The sequence below is a fragment of the Leptosomus discolor genome, chromosome 1 (genome assembly GCF_034619465.1).
Source record: "Leptosomus discolor isolate bLepDis1 chromosome 1, bLepDis1.hap2, whole genome shotgun sequence".
Lineage (NCBI taxonomy): Eukaryota > Metazoa > Chordata > Aves > Leptosomiformes > Leptosomidae > Leptosomus > Leptosomus discolor.
The window spans coordinates 146,411,533-146,431,096 of NC_141391.1; positions in this window are offsets into that span (position 1 = coordinate 146,411,533).

A 19,564-nucleotide genomic window follows, 5' to 3' on the forward strand; every position below is an offset into this window, starting at 1 on the left:
GGGCCTGATCACCTAGTTGTCCTGTACCTTCTGCGTGATGGCACTCAAGATGATCTGCTCCACAACCTTTCCCAGCACTGAGGTCAGAATGACAGGCCTGTAGTTCCCTGGATCCTCCTTCTAGCTCTTGTAGATGGTTGTCACATTTGCTAACAGTTAACTGGGACCTCCCCAATTAGCCAGGACTGTTGGTAATTGATTGAAAATGGCTTGGTGAGCACTTTCGCCAGCTCCTTCAGTACCCATGGGTGGATCTCATCCAGCTCCATAGACTTTTGTGTGCCTGTCTGGTGTAGTACGTCATTAATCATCTCCCTTTGGATTATTTGGGCTTCATTCTGCTCCATGTCCCTGTCTTCCAGCTCAGGGGGCTGGGTACCTTGAGAACAACTGGTCTTATTATTAAAGACTGAGGCAAAGCAGGCATTAACTACCTCAGCCTTTTCCTCATCCTTTGTCATTGTGTTTCCTCTCAACATCCAACAAAGGATGAAGACTCTCCTTAGCCCTCCTTTTGTCGCTGATACATTTATATAAACATTTTTTCACTGTTTTTTACAGCAGTAGCCAGATTAAGTCCTAGCTGGGCATTGGTCCTTCTAATTTTCTCTCCCCGCATAACCTTGCAACATCCTTGTAGTCCTCCCGAGTTGCCTGCCCCTTCTTCCGAAGGTCATAAACTCTCAGTTTTTTTCCTGAGTTCCAGCCAAAGCTCTCTGTTCAGCCAGGCCGGTCTTCCCTGCCATCGCGTCTTTTGGCACATGGGGATGGCCTGCTCCTGCACCTGTAAGCTTTCCTTCTTGAAGAATGTCCAGACTTTCTGGACTGCTTTGCCTTTCAGGACTGCCTACCAAAGGACTCAGTCAACAGGCCAAAGTCTGCCCTCTGGAAGTCCAAGGTAGCAGTTCTGCTGACCTCCCTCCTTACATCTCCAAGAACTGAAAACTCTATCATTTCATGATCACTGTGCCCAAGACGGCCTCCAACCATCATATCACCCACAAGTCCTTCTCAGTTTTCAAACAACAGGTCCAGCAGGGCACCTTCTCTAGTTGGCTCCCCTACCAGCTCTGTCAGGAAGTTCTCTTCCACACTCTCCAGGAACCTCCTGGACTGTTTCCTCTCTGTTATATTGTATTTCCAGCAGACATCTGGTAAGTTGAAGTCCCCTAAGAGTACAAGGGCTAATGATTGTGAGACTTCTGCCAGCTGCTTATAGAATATTTCATCTGCCTCTTCATCCTAGTTGGGTGGTCTGTAACAGACTCCCACCACGATATCTGCCTTGTTGGCATTCTCACTGATTCTTACCCGTAAATACTCAACCCTATCACCATCATCATTAAGTTCTAAACAATCAAAACACTCCGTAACACAAAGGGCTATGCCCCTGTCTCTCCTGACTTGCTTATGCCTTCTGAAGAGTTTATAACCATCCGTTGCAATACTCCAGTTGTGCTTTATCAAACCTACGACACCCGAGTAAGTCCAGGCGGGTGATTCTCTCCCTGAAGGACAGCTGCTTGCCATGTTCACATCTTCTCCCTGCCTGTCACCGGGGCTCACAGTTGGGGCTCTGACCCCTCCTCGCATTCCTGGCTCCAGCTGGCTAGGGTGCTGGAGCTGTCTCTGGTGGCTTTGCTTTCTATCCCACCGAAAGCACGCCCAATAACTCACCTGTGACACAGCTTGGGTGGCAGCGGTGCTCCCCCTCACAAGGGCTGGCATGTGGAGCTGTGCCTGACAGTCAGGTCCAAGGATGAGCCTGTCCCTGAGCATGTATACGGCAGCCTGAGACACTGCCACAGTTCCTGAAGCACTCCTCCACTCATTCAAACGCCAAGCAATGAAAAAAAGTCCTTCCCCCCACTGGAAACTCCTCCGCTTTGCAGTAAGCCTCCTTAGACATGCCTTTATTGTGTGTCAGCCTGCAGGCGTAGGAGCTGCGCTTGCTAGACTAGGTGGACATAGGAGACAGGTACAGAGACTGTTTACCCATGAACGCAGATACAGGACATCCTCTCTGAAAGGCAACTCAACAAAGAGAAGAAGAAAAGCCAAATCTTACCTGGCAGCAGAAATCCCCAGAGATGGTGCCTACCACTTTTCGTAGGTAAGCTCCCTGTACTGCTTATGCATACTTATACATGCATGCATGGGCACCAGTCCCAGCTTGGAAGTGAGAAGAATAGGAGGGGTAAGCCACCTCTTAGAAATTACCCTATCTAGGAATGGTACGTCTTATACTGGAGGTAGAGAAAGGAAAAAGCATAAAGGTGGGGGAATTTGTTTTGTCTCCTGTTTTGCCTGAGTACTTGGTATTCATCTCCCCCTCCATCCTCCTCCCCCACCTCCTCACTGTTATTCTTCCTTTCTCCCCTCCTATCAGCTCCAGGACACTGGGCACACAGGCAAAGCAAAGATGCCGGGTGCCCTAGCTGGAAATCCTCAAGAGCATCTAAACCCTCCTGGGGGTATTTTTCTTTGTAAGTTGCTGTAAGTTTGATGGGGCACGTGACAAAGCTTTGTGGAGAGGAAAAAAACCTAAATGACCCGATCTTCTTAAATGCTCATTCCCAGCAAACTAAAGACTTCAAGTGGGAATGGACCAGAAAAATAAGGGGGGGGGGGGGGGGGGGGGGGGGAGGGGTGTGTGCATGGGAGAAGCTAGGATGTAGGGTGAACAGGTGATTCACAAAACTTTCCTATACAGACCCTGGTCGTACCCGGTATGCCCAGTACACTCTGCTCCCCAAAAGCCTCAGGGCACAGCACCCATCAACAGGATGTAAAACCAGAATGAAAAGAACCATTAAAGGAGAGGACAGAGTTGCATGGGAGAGTCAGTCAAGTCCTTTGTCACAATGAAAGGAAAATTTTGCAGACTTCATTCCCACTCAGTGTTTTTCCTGTCACAACGTCATAGCTACTGAAACAGCATTTATTTGCAAGTTTGTGTAAAGGTGAAGAATGTAACTAGTTCCCAGTGCAGTTGCTTGAGCTGAGAGAGGCTATAAATCCTGTGTCTAACCTGCTTAATTACACCGACAGAGAAGGTATTAAAACTATAAATTCTTCTCCCTTTCCCCTTCCTGCTCTCTCCCACCCTCTGCAGTAGGGTATGTTCCCATGGCAGCTAAAACTTCACTGATTCTCAAAAGGGTGCCATGCCAAACACAGCGCCTTGGAGCAGGCTTCTACTTTCCTGGATTTAGCACAAATTATTATCTGTTCCTTCATTATATCTCAATTTTGGGTTCTTAATTCTTCTGGAATTTTATTACACTGCACATAATTCAGATTTTGTACTTTAATGTGTCTTATATTCTTACTTGGTGGGTTTAGAAATTGGAAATCTCTTTTCCCCTTTTCTAAGAGATATCAGGGTGCCCAATAGTCCACAGGAATTAGCAATTAGGAGAATTAGTGATTATGAGTTCTTTCAGCCTCTTTCAGAGAACAGCTTCCAGCCTCTTTCCTTCAATTATGAGGAAAAACGAGTTTACACAATACAGGATTTGTATTAGTTTTGCCTGACCTTTAATCTTCATTGCTGACCTTGTCTCCTTCAATGATTTCTGACAGAGACTTCAGTTATTCTGCCACTGGTAGCCTTCACCATACTGTCCCTTAAAATAAGTGATGCTTATGTTCAGAATCATAAAATCTTTCTATAAATCCCTTTCACACAATCCTCCAAGACCCCGTTATGCTACAAATCATGTCAGTGAACACCAGGGTATAGTCCTCTATCCTTAGTGAAAAATACCTAAAGAATGTTTTTATGCAGTTTGAGATGAAGCAATGCTTTGAAGAATGAGGCCCACAAGATTTGGTGCAATCTTCTCATCTTTCCTGGATTTTTGGTTCATTGTATAACCTCAGCATCAGCTTTCTATCACAGTTGGACTTTTAATGGAATTTCTTTATAGAGCCTTCTCTGACTTCTTTATAGGTGTAGATAATATCTTAACAGGAATTTTATCAAAACCACCCTGGAGGAGGGATTTTCTGTTATGAAAGTTTTCTTACACCTTCCAGAAAAGCATCACCATTCCTTTATGAGCTAATTATAGCAGCTCCTCAAAAATAGTCATATTCATGTCCTCTACAACACTTTTCCAGATGCTCAGAGTAAATGAATACAAGATCCTCACTAAAACTCAGTGAGTTCATCTGGCAGAGAAAAAAAGTCTTAAGGTAGGAATTTATTAGTCTCCCAGGCCATGGCTATCACATGGAAAGGCAACGCAGTACATCACCTACTACAATTTACTAACAAGAACTGAGACAGGGGAAACAAATCATTACCAATACCAATACAGGACATGATGACTCTTGTGTGTCACTTTTCACTGCCTCCCACAGCAGAGCACTTCCCAAGAACAATGACACAAAACTCATTGGAAGCTTGCTAGGCAGTCAATCAGACAAGAAAGGTTTTGCTTTCCCATAGTCCTAAAAGAAATGGCTTACTTATATATACTTATTCTATAATTGACACAAAGCCTTTAAAGCAACTACAGGACAAAGAACCAGACTAAGTCTTGTTTCTTGAGGTCTGTTTCTATTTTCTTTGCATTCCTACTTTGTATTAGTTTCAGGAAATTAGAAGCCAGACCACCTTCATTTCTAAAGCATAGGGCTAAATTAATTACATTTACAAAGCCTAGTCTAGCCATAGTGAATAGCTGTGACAAGCATAATCTTGATTCATAGACCTATCACTACACTAACAACCCAGCAGGTTTGTGGGTCAGTCTTTAAACTACCTAATAACAACAGATCTCTGAGGCATAGCTCCAGGGAACCGGCTGCTTCTTCTTCAAGCACATTTCATGAACAAATGCTAACCTCGTAATGTCTCAACCCTCCCTCCCAGTGTTCAGAAGCATGAAACTTCTTCCTTTGTAAAAGACATTTTTTAAAAACATATTCCAACAGGCTTATTTAAATCATAAGGGCTTACTTGTAAAGATAAACTTTACTCTGAAAGCTGAATACACACATAACAGCTGCAAAGAAACATTTTTCTCTGATAGAAGGAAAATATTGTTTGTTTTTTTTTAAAAAGAAAACCAAAATGTATAAAAGGGATTTTGATATACCACATCACCTTAAAATCTGAACTCATATGATTTCTGTGGTCCAACAGAGAACACATTCCCAAGCTTTAACAGTGTGCTGCAAAGCAAAGCAATGCAACGTAGAAACTCTCAGTAGAATGAGTTCTCAACTACTCAGATTGACACTTGGCTAAATGTTCTTTTACTATTTTATTTATGCTAGCATGGAAATCCTCCAACCCTGAGCTGCTTTGCTGTTCCTGGAACAACTCACAAAGAAAGAGAGCCAGTCATGGTAGCAACTGCTTGTGGCCCAGGCTTCTCCTACTGCAGTGATCTCCTAAACCCCCCGGAGAGCCCAACACTGCAGACAAGACCAAGAGAGCTGGCTAAACAGTAAGTAATATTCGCACTTGAAGGAGAGGAATTGAACTGTTCATGTTTGCTGAAGGTCATGCAGGAAGTTTGTGCAGAGCTCGGGAAAAAAGCAAACAGCCAGATCTTTTGAATCCTTGTCCAGAGAGCAAGAAGCTCAAGGCATCGTGCCACTGTCGAGTCTGGAAATGCAGCTGCCAGAATAAAGGCAACTTAGAAAGCATGATGGCTCGGAGGCAGCTGTTTCTTTCAAAGAAACATATCTGAATACTTAAATTTTAGTAAAATTTAACTTTTATAGTTTATAAAAAAATTATTTCTGCTAGCTGTGAGTTCTTAGGTAAATGTGTAGTTTGGAGTCAATAACAATAAGACACAGTGAAGACATTTAAGTAATTAAGCAATCTGGTTTCACTGCATATATAATTTTAATTGCTTTAGCTATGCTACTCTGTTGCTATGGATTCCTTATTTCTTGACATTAATTTTCCTCTTTCTGTTGCCAGTCCTAAGAACATACTTGGTAAGAACATAAATGAGTAGGGAACCCATGGTCAGAACAAACCTTGCATACCCATTCCACATCAAAGCACCAGAGACAAATAATACACTTCAGCTGTTAGAAGCTCTTGGAGATTGCGGTGAAAATTTCAGGCTTGAGGATAGTACTTCCTTGCCCAGCTAAGGACTTCCAGATCTAGTCTCAAAGAACAGTTTTCTTGCCAAAGAACAGTAAAAGCGATCAAAAACTGTTCTAATTATTTCTTGGATGCGGCTAACTTGTTATTAGAATATCCACAGGTCCTTCTGAGAAGTCTCATTACCCTGAGGTGCTCATCAAATTATTCCTGATCTTCAGATTTTCGGCCCATTCATGAGACCTCAGGAAGAAGAATTTTTGAAAACAGCAGCTGCAGTAAATGCATTTACTGAACCCTGACCATAGAAGAATACCATCTTTTCTATGCATATTCTCTGTGCTGGGTGCCTGAGGCAATATACAGGATCGTGCTCAATCACTGTAGATTACCTTGAAAGCAGTTGCAGAGCGTAACTGATCAGGTAAAAGAGCTAGGAGGCCTGCCTTCCTGAATGATTAGAAAAAACACTGAAACTCCAGACCCAGACAGGTTTTGACTAGAATTTTCAAGAGAAGAGAAGTAACATGTACACTTATATAGGACCACACTTTGCAAAGATCCCAATGGTCCCTGTGAAACCTAGCTCCGAGGGGGTATAACAAGAAGGATGAATGAGAGATCCAGTGACACAACATGTCTCTTTAGGGCAGGAAGAATTTGTACCCACTGGAGCTTTGGGGAGCATTTTAATTTAGGAGAATGTAATAAGAGAAACTGGAATTTGTCCAGCCACTAGAGATTAATACCATTAATCTTAATAAAATCCCATAGAACTTTCTGTAATGCAGATAAGTTCTTTGAAGTGGTTTAAATCCAAAGGTTTTGGCTAGAAATGTGGAAAGAGAAAGCGTAAAGAATTTAACAGAAGAGTTTGTTACACAAAAGGTTTTGAATTTGTAGGATACGATGCCTCTGGCAAGCACAGTAATAAACAATTGCCATGTGCAAAGGATTGTGAAAGGAAGTAATATACCAGCAACAACACCAAAAGGCACTGTAAATGAAGCCATCATGAAGATCAAACAGGAACCTTCTGCTTTGTATTTCCTGGCTGCAGATAAGCAGATGTTGCAGTAACCTTTTATCTGTATCAGACTTCCAAACCATTACAACCACATCTATCCCAGGTTATGCAGTGATTATAACTAGCATCCTGGATTGGGTGTGACACAAGCCATCAAAACCTTAGGTAAAACTTTAAACTTGCATGTTTTCTTCCACGGCTCACGAATTAATGCAACGTTAGTATCACCCCTTGGCTGTGAAGCTGTTCAAAAAATTAGTTGGTTTTAACAATTTACATCTCAGTACACTAGGTTTTTGGGATCCCAGTGCAGAGAGGTTAAAAATCTCCCTTAGAGATGGCTACCCCAGAGCTACAGACCCCATCAGCCAGGGTAGCACCCAGAAGTTACACATCTGACTGTCAAAGTCACTTGCTGTTCTACCACTACATGAATCACTGACCATTTTCTCGTTAAGAATATGGATGTGACATTTGTCTGTCAGAGGCCCCCAGGGACTTTCACTGAAACAGTTTTGCAAAGTAGCAAATATAGCTAATTTACTAGGGTGACAGATATAACAAGTACGGAATTGCTGTTGACAAATAGCTTTGCTGCAATAGCGCTATTATATGATAATAGTGCTAAACAAGTTCTCCTGGGTATTCTTCGCCAGGGGTGAAGGTGCAATTCTTACCAAGAAGGCGTCCCTATCTTGGGTGGAGGAAGAGGAGCACAGCCCATCAGCTGTCTCTTCTAGACCTTCAGTCCCTTTCTCCCAATTTTTACCCCTTATTCTCCTCTTTATATTCTCCAATTCTTTTTTTCCCTCCCATGGGTTACGTATAGTATGATTTAGGCAGAGGGTCAAGTAACATAGTCATACATGTATAGCATGATCTCTAGAATTCTCATGAATATATGCAGGGAATTAACTATAACATTAATTTTCTAGGTAATTAAGCAAAGGTTTCACTCCAGGCACCACGGCCTTCAAAGTTTTGTTCTGAAACCATTGTTCTGCTTGGTTCCTCACTCTTTAGCCAAAACAGAGCCATCTTGCTGCCACAAGGCTCCCTCTTTCAGCTGTTGCCTCCCCTCACAAGGTTTGTAGAAGGGAGAAGCAGATACCAGCATTCTTAACCTTCTGCTGTTTTTTGTCAGATGCGCAACTTGCTCAGCTCTCATCCTTGCTCTATCCAGGGCATGACAAACACATTGCTCTACTTTGCTTAAGTCAGTATTTACATCTCCACAACGATACCCAGGGAGGTCATGGTAGTATGAGGGATAATGTCGATTTCCACAGGATTTTGCTGAGATAACTGAAGAAACATTAAAGAAAGCGTTGCTAAACAGAGTGCCAAGAGTTCTCTGAGATTTCTATTTTTAGTGAAAGATTTTAAGTGGTTTTAGGCAAGTGGATTTGCCTGGGCAATTGAGAGTAATTTGAACACCTGGAAAATGCAACATTTAATTGAGCTGCTACTGACTGTGCACCATGGCCTCCTTTATGTTTTCCCAGAACCCAGGAGAGGCATGCTCATGTGTGGTCTCATTAGCAGATTGACTGCTTCTGCTCCGTGTTTTATTGCTCATCTCTTCCCATGGGAACATCTTGCTGTTTGAAGAGCTCCAGAGAGAGGTCGGTGATTTTCAAAGACAAGCGCATTCTTTACCTTGGTAGCCGCTACTCTTTGTGATGAGGACTATTGAAGGAAAAGAGTTTTTCTTCACTACTCCAGTTGGACGCTTCTCTGTGGGCTGCAGTGAATCTCTGGATCAAATAATTCCATGCTATGGAGCTATGAAGTGTTTGGGACAGACCAGCTGCAGGCTTATAAGCAGTTCCCTTAGAACAGGTATAACCGTATTTTACTTTCATACTGGCAATGATCCCAACTACTATCTTCCTAATCACTGCCTGGTGCAAATTTCCTTACATTTTTGCCATTCAGAATTTAAGCTGGAGGGCAAATAAAACTGGTGTGACTTCAAAACTGACAGCCAGATATGCAGCGGATGCTTTTCCATCTTTTGAAATATGGTAATTTTTAACTTATAGGAAAAGAGGCTTTGAATACACAGTTGATCCATATAATTTGTATGCAGCCATTTCAGATGAGTTGGCTGAAGAGCTCTCCAGATCATTAATGAAACTTAAAAAATCGGGAATATTTCTGACAGCTGTAAGATACTTTTTTAAAAACCGTGATCAAAGAAAGTAGCTAGATGTCAATCCTAGCCCACATAATGGACTAGTAAAATCTTTCACTGAAGAATGACAGCATACTTACCAATATAATTGCAAAAAAATTGATTTCACTTACTGATGTCCCACTTTAACAGACTGCTTCTGTGGTTAATAAGGAAAACACTGTTAAGGTAACACACTTCAGTTTCTCTGGAAGCATTAGTCACTCTGCATTACTATGGCTGAATAATGCCATGTAATATAGACCACATTCAATCAGTATGGTCCATATTAATTGGATTGAAAAGTATACAGATGACGGATGTTGAAATATTGGTCATCATCATTAAAGAAGGATGTTTATAATCAGGCCTTCCACAGATTGGTTGAGTCACGCAGCATTTAGCATGGGATTTATTAGTTATCTGAAATAAAGTGCAGAATTCTGTTGGTAAAAGTCGCAGGTAATCAGAAACCAATAAACGCGAACATGGGTCACTAACACGTACCAAGCAGGGCTGGCAGATAAAATGGTAATTTGATATACACCAGCTTTGCTGGATTTAAATCAGAGTCTGAAGAGGCCACAGGTCATTTGCAGTCTGGTGCTTAAACTGAAAGCTGGGCACCAAAAGCAAATTTGTTCAATAAAGGAAAAAGAAACACAGCAAACAGGATACCACAGAATTATATTTATGTAGTACATTTGTCTTCACATTGCAACATCCACATTGTTCATTTTGTGACAAGTATTTCTAATAATTTTGAATACATATTTACTGTATAATACATTTTACCAAGAGGCACTTCCAGTAATTCTGGCAAAAAGGAGCTTCATTATAGTGTCTAACTTACAAAACAGTAAAAATAAATAATGTTTATCTAAAAGATTTTTTTTCCTGTACAGAATCTATTTTGTACAAAACATTTATCAGCCATTAACTAAATCACTTAACAAATACTTGTGAAGAGAATATATTAAGTATTGCTACATGTATCGAGTGCAAGATACTAGTGAAAGGAAAAGAATTATTCTGTTTATGAAAATCACCTAAAAATACAAGGCCTTGTTCCTGAAGTGTTTAGAAAGGAGAAGCTTGGTTACAACAATATTGACAATATATAAATATAAATTAACGTATGTAGTACTTAGTGAAAAGAACACTGTGTTAAAAACCGGCGTGTACAAATCCTAAACAAGATGGCACTTTTCTGCATTGCCACTCTGGCTGGCAGTTATTTTTTAAAATATTGCTTCAAAAGAATTATAAAGGTACACAAAACCCTTTTCAAATAGAGCCGTATAAAATTACATTCTCCCCCCGCTTTCTCTCACCTTTTGAAGTGAAAAAAATCAAGGAGGGATTAATTTTGAAATACATGGGTGATTTGCAGAAACTTGCTGTTAGAGCTGAGCCTGAAGGGGCATCATAAACCAATTCTGTCAGAGGTGCAGTGCCCCAGGGTCCCAGGCCAGGAGTCAAACCTGATCGGACAGGATGTAAGGTGACCCAATTCCTCACTGTTTTCTGAACTAAAAAAACTTTGGTTGGGCTTTTGTGAATTCGAAAATACAAAATTTGTTATGATTTGGGCCTAAAATCTAGTGGGGGTCAATTATATCAATACATCCAAAATTTCCATTCAGAAAGGGTTTTAGACCTTGCTGGATTAATTTCTTGATTACTTTCACCAAAATTGGATTATTATTTTTTTAAATAATACCTTGTATGTGATAAATATACTTGCACATTGTTAATCAGATGGCCAAACTGTATCGGAAAACAATTATTTTTGAAAGGTACTACTTCCAGAACTGGAGGCAAAGATTACCGAATGTGTTTCTGTTGGAAAACACTAGAGGTTCTTCTATCAAAAGCACTAAAAAGAAAAAAAACTGCCACCCGTCAGTGAAAATGTTAATCTTTTAAACATAACCTACAGTATGAATCACGTATTTTTAAAAAGTGAACTTAAATTACTTTCCATCATGCAAACATCTTATATCCATTATTCAAGAAAAGAAGACTTAACTTTAGAAAAGTAATGACCAAATATATGCTGACATGGTTGAAATATCAAAAATACCACTAACACTACGTAGCAGTTATTAACGCTGTCTTTGATCTTTGAGGATACCATCTGCAGTACTGTATTAAGGTTTACAAACACTTAAAAATGAAAATTTTGCATTCCAATACAGATTTTCATCGTGTGTCAGAATCAGGCAGGAATTTTGAAAAGGAAAGATAGCTTTAACAGATGACGGGCTTTTTACCTAAAGCAGTATGTACATACATGGCAAACCCCTAATTGTTTTCTCTCACATCAGATTATGGACCTTTTTTTTTCCCTGTTTATGAAGCATGGGGGCAAAATGACTAGGTTTGGGGGCGGGGGGGGGGGGAACCCCAAAACAACAGCAAAACTCCCAAAACTCAATCTCTTTTAAATAAATACTTGAAAGCAAAGAGCAATTGTTAATTCACATTAAATGTTTGTAGTTCGCTGTGGTAAAGGAAGACTGTGTTGAAAACCAGAGCATCTAAGCCCACTGCCTCAGGGCTATCACTGTGAGCAAACCACGGTGAGGTGTGTACAGAGTTGGATTACATTACTCTAAAGTATTTCTCCAGCTAATGACAACAGCCCTCTGAAATTTGGCATTTGTTCTTTACCTCCCACCAGTTTCTACCCCTGTGCTGTGCTGCCTGGGACCCCACGCCATTTGCAGGCCAATGGTGCAAGCACAGCTCCCTCCGTGAGCCCGAGGAAAAGCAAGCTAACACACGCCTGCCTCGCCGGGGCCACGGCACGCACTGTGTTTTGCTTATTTGATCTGATTTCTGTGGTTTTTGAATCAGGACAAGAGAATTCAGTCATAAAAGGATACGTGGTCCGCAGCTGCAGCAAAGTCCTTTACACCTGCTCTTACACTTCCACACAGACAGAAAACAGGAATAGTTTGGTTTCCCCATCTAATTCACTGCTGGGCTACACCACTTCCCACTCCTGCAGATTTCAGTGGTGCTCCTTGGTGCACACAGATCCCACATGCCATCCACAGCAGAACAAGTCCCATCTGTGGTCTCGTTTCCACACCTCGGACATACTGCAAACACGGCTTTGGAAGTAAGAACTGGCACAGATTATCCACCTGAAAAGCTTAACTGAAAATCTTCTCTAGCACCAAGCAAAGTTTTCTTTAATAAGGGAGAATTAAACTACTTCAGTCAAAAATTCTTGGTTTACTGTACCTTCAGCTCAATAGACCGAGGCCAAGGCCAGTTGGTTTCACCCGAACTCATCACCTTCCAGAACAGTTTTATATGCACAAGCACTTGGGGAAATTTTTGCATACACCTCAAGCGATGCTGGCAAGCTTTCAAACTGCACAACACTTGTTGTTTCAGTTTTATCAAAGAAGTATTGTTAACTAGGTTGAGGTTTTGCCCTCTTTTCTCATTGTGAAAATGGACTCTCGAGAGTCTCTTCTGCCCACAGGCTCCGAAGGAGCTTGTATCATCCTGAGTTCAGGTGGGTGCTCACGCAGGTGACGTCTGCATCCTACTGAGGAGGCATGATGTATTTTTCATCAAGAGAACACCTGCCTGCCAGGAAAATCCCACTAATGGCCTCTGAATAAATCATAATTAGGATGTAAATGGAGGATAACTCTCACACTGCTCCCTCCAACACTGGGATTCAATAACTACCACAGCAGGGGTTAAAGCCCTGCTTTGATTTACCTCCAGAGGAATGTTGTTTTGCTAAATGAAAGTGATGAAATTCAAAGAAAGATTTATCATACTAAGTTGCTCTCAAAAGTACTGGTGCTATTTTGCTCTAATTCAAAGTTTGCCTGCAATAATCAGTATTTTTTGCTAGCTCTTCCACTGATTGCTTAAGACAGCTGTCGCCTAATTGCAATTATTCCCCCATCTGTTCAAAACCACTTAACATGCACTTTCTTCAGGAGGCCTGGACACTCTTATTTGTTGATTCACCTAAAAATATGAAGAAAAAAAAAAAGATTCCCCTACCCTAGTTAACGGAAACAATTATCTTTTCCTTAATGCTGCCACCATTTTGACTAATGCTGCCACATCAAACCATAATTAAAACCCCAGAAACTCCAAGGTTACTTCACTCCAGTGGGATTGCATTTGATTTTGAAAGAAAAAGGAAAATTAACTGTGTTGCATAAAGTCTGTCTCATACTCAACTACAATTTCCTCTTCTCTATCCTACGAATCGCCAGTTTGACTTCCACCCTGTAAGTCTACAACCCCATCAACTCAAGGACTAATTACCCCAGAGCTGTGCTGCCATCTGAGGAATACCCAAGTTCTCAGGCCAACACCCACAAGCAAGGAGCACTCCTCTGCACCTGCCTCCCAGCTGGTGCCTGCAGCAGACCTGGGAGAGGCACGCTCCCTGCTTTGGGCATGTGCCTCAATCTAATTTTCTGTCCATGAGGCCGTGAAATGCTCAATAAATTCTCATAGTCATCCTTAAATTGAAACCTTTCTTCCTCAAACACGTTAATGCTGGAACCTTTCGACCATAGCAGTACTTGCAAAAGTAATAGTAAATATTATACTTTTTATGAATTACAGGTTTTCCAACAGTCAGAGAAAAAGCCACAGACACATTGCTGCCTCCCCAACCTATTGAGCACTATGTCTATCAGATCGCTCAGCTCTAGAATGAACCACAGCACATCTGCGTTGCCTCTCCCACGCTTCAATCAGCTGCTGCATCTCCCTGGGGTATTTGCTGGTCAAGTACCTTGTGCCCTCCATGGATCGCAGCCCCAGGCACAGCTGGGTTTGCTGGGCTGCCCAGGCTCACACTGACTGGCACATCAGGCTGCACCTATGGAAAGTCAATGAGAGGGTGGACTCAAACTTGTAACCATCTTCATCAGCAGCAAAGCCCTCACCACCACCAGCACAGGATCACACCACACAGACCAACCAGGATGCGCCAGATAATAAATAAGACTTTCCACAAGTACTTCATTAACACCTGGGACCAACCACAAACCTTTTGCTGCATTATACTTACGGCAAAATTTTCAAAAGTGTCTAAGGTTCATTTTGAAAACGGACAAAATTCTCTAAGATCCCAAGTCCCACTGAAAGCTGGTGGGGCTCAGGCTGATGAGTACCCAAACTGACAGCTACCCCACACCTACTAATTTCACAGATCAGCAGCATCAGCACAGCACTGGGTGTGAACATGCCCAGATTGGGGCAACAGGCTGGGCCATCCTCATGGGCTGTACCACTGACTGATGCTCAGTTTGGCAAGATCCTTGGCTTCTTCACACCACATTCTACTTCCTGGGGCATTTCTGAAGGAAGGAAGGCAGGCAGACAGACAGGGACAGAATTTCAGAAAAAAAAAATGGATCTAAAAAGCAGGAGGAAATTTAGGAGAACTTTCTGAAGAGAACAAATGAACCTAACATCCAGCATGGAAAACATAAAAAGGGAGTTGGGTACAGAATTTGCTTAGATGCCAAACTGTACTTTTCGAAGCATCTATTTGGACTTGTACAGACTTAACTTTCTATTTGGACTTGTACAGACTTAACTTCCTGCCAAATTCAAACCATCAGGAATTTAAGAACTTCTAACAGTAGTACACTAAGGGTACAAGTTCCAAATGCATCCACTCAAAAGGTCCTGACTAATTACAGTCTTGGACTTTAACTTGATGCAGAGACATTCACACATGATGTCATGGTGAAAACTGATGAACAACTACCCTTGAGTTGTTATCAACTGCATTTTCAAATTACATCTGCCCTGGGAACCATTTACTGCCAGAATGTGACTGTCATTTTCTATGTGAGCCAGCACCCTGCCCAAGGTGACAGGGGCGGCCATTGGTGACACACAGCCATCTCCCCAGCTTCCTGTAAAGGTTTTCACTCACAGAGGAAGGGACTTCAAAATGCTGCCAAGAGCATGGTAGAATCCCTTTTCCCTAGTAGATTCTTGCCACATCGTGTCGGACACCATCTTTCTACTAGACGAGGCAGACGATTTTCAGAGATGAGTGTCAACAAGCTCTGTACATTAGATCAAAACAAATCAGGAAATGCCAGGTTCCCTCAAGAATTAGAGCATAAATAGTAAACTATGGCCCTTTGAACATGGTGGAAATTTTTACTTCTAGGCACAGGAAGTTTTGGGTTCTTGGAAACTAAAGTCTCAGACTCCTCCTAAAAGAAAAGGTAATAAATAAATAGTTTGGGGCTTTCACACTCTCTACCTCCATGTGTTCCTTCTGCAACCCAAGCATAATGAGAAAAGTTATATTCCACAGTAAACAGTATGTGACTATCAAGCAAACTGGGAATATGAGGACAAAAGGGTTTATACGGGATTGCTACATGACGGGCAGAATGCTTTTCTCACTGCACTTGGAGCTGCAAGCACTACAAAAAGCCCCCTATTTAAGGGAACAGCAAACTTCTAGACTAGAAGGGAACTGGATTAGTCATCAAGTGACATTACAGTGGAGGAAACAAAATATCCAACTGGAAAAAATAGTTCGATCTTTCTGTTTTTAAAGAACTGAAAACTAAAATATGTATTTTTTTTTACTGCAAAATATTGTTTAAACGGGGCTTGCTTTCTCTATTATCTAACAAACTTCTCAGCATACTGTATATACCAGAAACCCATATCAACATTGTAAACACCCCACCTGAAATTTGAGCACTTTGCTGACAGAATATAACTATTTTCCTTTTCTTTATTTTTTTCCTCAAAATATTGCACAACAGGCTGTGGTTTATTTGCAGTTTGAAAAAACAGAGGACTGCACAAAGTGGAAAACCATCAAGGTCTAGCCTCCAAAAGGTTTCTGCAACTGCAGGCTTTTGCCTCCTTTGTACTAGAAACTATTATAAAACCCTCTAAAAAATTACCTGCTTCATTGTCTACTAAAAAACCCCAAAGCAAAAAAATGGTATTCACACGTTTGATAGAAAATCTCTCTGGTATTTTCTTTTGTGTTATATTTAAGCCAACCTGGGAAATTTCCTGATCATTGCCTGCCAGAAACGCGCTGCAAAGACTGAAAATCAGATTTGTAAGGAGCGGACACCTGCAGAAATTGGTTTCTATTAGTAACTATTTGAGAGCAAAGAAGAGTCATCTCTTACCAAGTTAACCTCTCCCAGCAACTTTAGCTTCTTCACTGGTACTCCTTCCAGTTTGGATACAATCAACATTCTGATTTTAAGCCTGTCAGCAATTCCTTCACTGTGAAAGACCTGAGTTAACCAAACTGTACCCACAAGCAGGCTTGTGTAGCAATGCAGTAACAATCTGTGACAGCTGCATTGGCAATACAAAAAGAAATCTTAACAAATTAGAAGCTGACACTGATTTTACCTAATGGCAACCAAGAATGGTAACTAGGAAAAAATATAATCATTTAATTTCAGCACATTTTCAGTATAGTTTTTTCTTAGTTCAACACTGTTTATGCCTGCTTAGTGGAGTATGTGGAACTCCACTTGCAGGATTTTGCCTCATTCTTGAAAGCCTCTTTGTAATTCTACCAACTGGGCACCCACTAACACTTTCTGCAACAACCTCTTTTTTTCTTCTTCTAGCAAAGGCAATATAAAAATCAATATAAAACAATCCAGCCCCAGTGATCACGCACTGAAAATGGAGAAAAAAGTGCTTGGAGGTGTGACATTTTAAAGCATCTCTGTAAGTTTAATTTTTAAAGGACAGAACGAGGCATATTAAATTCTTCTCATGCTATAAGGTACGCATATCACTTGTACAAGAAAACCTCAAATAAAATGATTAAAGTGACTGAAGAGGTGTGAAAACAGTGCAAGCTGGAATGGGTGGAGACTTGCTGAGATCTTGGAGACACCTTTTTTCCTTTTGAATGAATTCTGCTATATCTTTTCCCTTTAAAATAATAGCACAATTTGGATCTTTGCTATTCTGATTTCACTGAAAAAGACTTACTAAATATTTCTGCTGACAAGAGCATTCAGAGCCATGCTCTAGAGTCACTCTGTCGAAGTTCAAAATGCCTTCTCTACCGGCAAGAGTAGGATGGGATGATATCAGGCAAATGCAACCTGAAAGGAATCAAAATCCCATTTCCCAACAAAAGCTCACTCTAATGGAAATGCAAAGCAAAAAGAATCTCTGAAGCGATAACACACGTGCTGATTGGCTTTGATAGAGAATGTCTTCAACATTTTTGGGGAGGTATCAATAGGAATACAAAATATGGTGAATGCGTAACAATAGCAAAAAGCGATGGATGCAATGTCAGAAATTTAATATAGAAAGGACTTCTACAAACTCTTCTTTTCACAAGCATTCTTACTTACACAAGCAATCCTCTTCTTGGCAAGGGGCTGCAGGATCAAAATACAAAAAGCATACGTAGTCAAATGATTTTTCAGAGATAGTGAACTTCATAATTCTCTTTGTGGGAATAAAACTCTAAATTGTGTGGTACTGGTTGGTGCTGCCAGTCCCAAAGAGCATTGATATTTTAAAGCCTTGATCCTGTAGACCACTGGCTTCCCAGAAGGGTCTATATTAATTACTCAAGATTTTATTTGTTGGGTTTGGAAATGGCTACACTGTATAAAAATGTTTTTGTATTTATTTTTAAAAAATTAGCTTTACAAAAACTTCCCTTTTTTTCTTTTTCTTTTTTTTTTTTTCTTAAAGATATCATTATCTACAGGAACCCATAAAAATTTTTCCATATTTACATCTAGATAGCTAATCATTGACAAATATAATATCGTGAAATAAAATATTGAAAGTGAATATCCAACCTTTTAAATAGACATTTGGCTCACAGCATAAACAACAGAGAAAACAAATAAACAGAACAACAATAAAAAAAATTCTGCTCTTCTTACAGGCCTGATCTTTTCCTTTCTCTTTAAAAGAAAAAGAAAAAAGAAGAAAAAAGTTATATTGGTGGGATCAAACACGCCGCTTCTAAGCAGAATGCCAGCAACAAACTGCTCCCATCCAGCACCTCACACTGAAAAACCAAGTTCTCTGCAGCTCATGTGAGTGGTTGCTGAGACATACGAGTGTCCGGCCGACGCAGGACTGGCACCTGTCCCCCACGCTGCTCCTAATGCATCATTTGCCTTGTATTCTGAGGAAGGGCACGGCCCCCACACTTCCCTTCTTTCGCCCTCAAGAGACGTAGTTCAGCTTCGTTCTTAAATGATATATTTGGCCACTGATGCACAGAGGCATTAAGGTTAGGGTAGGAAGATGACAGCCTGCCTCTAGTTTCTGAGTACATACGCACATTTGCTCCCTGTTCTCTCCTGCCCAAACACACACGCTGCCCCACGCAGCCATTCACGCATTCAGAAGTACACAGAGGGCCAGGTCCTCTCAAGGGGAACAGAGCAGTGTGCCACACAGTCCCTCGCAACCCCCTTCGGAAAATAATTTTCTTGGCACATCCCTTTTGCCAGCAGTCTGGGAAGTGCCAAAGAAGAGGAAGAGGAAGAGGAGGAGGTGGAGGAGCCTGCACAGCTGGATGGGGCCAGGCCAGCGGCCCGGGCCACCGCGGCCCCTGCTGAAAGGCTGCTGCCGGCAGCTGGAGCGCAAACTGGGACGTGGAGGGCTACGGGGAACGCAAAGCTCCGCGAAATGGTCTCTGGTTCCCTTGTGGGCACAAACTCTGTAAAATTCAGGCCTTCTGTTTGTTGTCGTATATTGGCACATGTGCTACAGCTAGTGTAATAAGAACTCAAACTGTGCTGTGTTACATTACATCCACTCACCCCTGCAAACACCCCCTCACACACACATGTATGTTGGCAGGATATATCAGCATTCATATAAAGCTTTGGAACTTTTATCCCTCAGCATTAAGAGCAAAAGCTACTTAACTGGTACCTTACTGTTAACTGCAAATGTGCTTTAGAAGTAGCATTTCCGTAGATAACTTTCATCTGTAAATATCACAGTGACCATAATATATCATTAAATGTATTTTGCTGAAGTGTGCAGCCAATAACCCTGGCTATATATATATTTATATATATTTATATAATTCCACCCACCCCCAAATTTCTTTAAAGAAAGTCTGTAAAAGCCGGTGTCGCAGTGTGAAAGCTTCCTTGAGCATAGGAGTTTAAACAATGTACCTCACCATAAAAAGGAAAGAGAAACAAATTAAACAGCTGTAGGCGCATTATCCCATACTTCTACAGTGTTGTGTCTAAATGCTGTGCTGGCTTGA